Below are 2397 nucleotides of genomic sequence, written 5' to 3' on the forward strand. Positions count from 1 at the left end.
GCGATTTTCTCAATATTTAGATTTTTTTGCACCCTCAGATTCCAGATTTTCAAATAGTTGTATCTCGGCCAAATATTATCCCATCATAACAAGCCATACATCAATGGAAAGCATATTTATTCAGCTTTCAGGTGATGCATAAATCTCAATTTCGAAATATTGACCCTTATGACTGGTTTTGTGGTCCAGGGTCACATATTACCATTTAAAAGTTTATGTTATAATGTTATAATGTTATAATGTAGATTTCTATTTGAAATAAATGGTGTTCTTTTGAACTTTCTATTCATCAAAGAATCTTGAAAATGAAGTTTCCACAAAATTATTAACAGCACAACTGTTTTAACATTTTTAATAATAAGAAATGTTTCTTGAGCACCAAATCAGCATATTAGAATGATTTCTGAAGGATCATGTGACACAGAAGACTGAAAAAAAAACGTACCGACCCCCAATTTTTGAACAGTATCGTACATAGTTTGCGTCACAATTTTAAGAACATTATTCTAGCGATGATAAATTAACATTACTGACCAGAAACATTTTCAATTCACCCTCCATTGCAGGTGTGGCAAAAAGTACATTTTGGACCCTGTGTGTGAGATTATGTAAGACTGGCAGGCTTTGATATACTTACTGTCACGATGCTGTGGAGGTGGAGAGGTGGGATCTGAATCACCTGGGAATAATGTGAATATCATCAATAGCTATACTTCCTTTGCAACCTGCTTCCTTCAGGAATTCAAATATAAACTGTGGAGAGAGGAGGAAACAATGATGTACAAATGTTCTGTGGTTTTGTTTTGAGTGAATCTTAGAATGATTCAGATTGATCCTCTGAAGTCTGCATGATAGAGTTTGAGAAAGGCTCTCGGTATGCCACATAGATGCTGCCTTTCCTCCACACATCGCCCTGATCTCCTGACTCCTCTCATACCACCTGGCCGAACTTATTCCTGCTGTTATGGGTGGTCCTGGGAAAGAAATGTCTCCATGAATTGCGATCCATGTACGTATACACAAAAGGTGTTTTTTTGGTCATGGTCCTGTACCTGTTATTGATGTATATAACCTGAGTGTCCCAAAATTCTGTCCATACATATGATACCAGAATGTGAAGCTGTGAAGCACTGTCAGGGGTGAATATCTCACTCAGCATCATGGCAGTGTCTCCCCAGGTCCCCACAGAACTGTCCATATAAAGGTAATAACCTACAAATATAAGAGCATCACAGTCAGTGTTCACATCTAGTATTTTCTTGTGTATTAAATGAAAGTGTGACCACTTGTGATTATATTTTAATAAAGGGTCTGATTTTATGACTATATCAATCACTTCTTTAGTGTGTTACTGCAAGGCGATAAAACATGTTTGTTTTAAATGCAAATTTTACAAATCATCCCAGGATATCCAATCTTTTGAATCATTTACTAAAAAGACTTGTTTAGATTTAAGAATTTATTTGTCAGTGATCTTTTCTCTGTTGCACTATTGCCAGTAGGTGACTCAATGTATCATTTACATGTCTTATTCTTTATTAAAATTTGTGCACTACAAATATGCAAAAAGACTCCACAAAGAGTATTTTCTGTCATCATTTTCTGATTCATTCACAAACAAAACACCACTATAAAATAAACCTGGATTTATATAAGCACAAATGCATTGTTTACGAGCCCAATTCTCTCAACAGACAGGTGAGTAGGCGGGCCTTCACTGTTGTCCAGATTTTCAATTTATACTACAGTCATGGCCAAATGTTTTGGCAGTGACATAAATTTGGTGTTTTTGCAAAGTTTGCTGCTTAAGCTGTTGTGGTGTTCATTTACATTGTTTCTAGATTATTGTGTAGAGTGATCAGATGCATTTTAAATAATTGCATTTAAAAAAAAAGTAACTTTTCACAAAAAAGAAAAAAAAAAAAAATCACAGTTTTTTGATCCAGACACAAAATGACCAGCTAACATTAACTGACTAATCATATCAGCAGCACATGTGAAAGTGTGAATGAGTACTAGTCAGGTCAAATCACTATCATACTAATTAGATTGTAAGAGCAGGCTGATTGCTATAAAAGGGAAGAAGCGCTTCCAATCATTGTGTTCTTGTTAGCAATGGTTACCTCCAAAGAAACACGTGCAGCCATCATAGTTTTCTATCAAAATGGCCTCACATGCAAGGAAATTGCTACAAAGAATATTGCACCTGAAAGAACCATTTACTGGATCGTCAAGAACTTCAAGGAGAGAGGTTGGACTGCAGTGAAGATGTCTTCAGGATGTCCCAGAGTGTCCAGCAAGCGCCAGGACCGTCGTCTCCTGAGGAGTCAGCTACAGAATCGTGTCACCAGCAGTGCAGAGCTTGCTCAGGAATGGCAGCAGGTTGGTGTGAGAGCA

At 36.8% G+C, this 2397-nt stretch overlaps 1 pseudogene; it reads right to left on the minus strand.

Moving 5' to 3' along the window:
- The window catches only part of LOC107664026 (MAM and LDL-receptor class A domain-containing protein 1-like), a 21038-nt pseudogene that overhangs the window by 1657 nt on the left and 16984 nt on the right, over positions 1-2397 (minus strand).

Source organism: Sinocyclocheilus anshuiensis, unplaced genomic scaffold, assembly GCF_001515605.1.
Source record: "Sinocyclocheilus anshuiensis isolate Anshui unplaced genomic scaffold, SAMN03320099.WGS_v1.1 scaffold23, whole genome shotgun sequence".
Taxonomy (NCBI): domain Eukaryota; kingdom Metazoa; phylum Chordata; class Actinopteri; order Cypriniformes; family Cyprinidae; genus Sinocyclocheilus; species Sinocyclocheilus anshuiensis.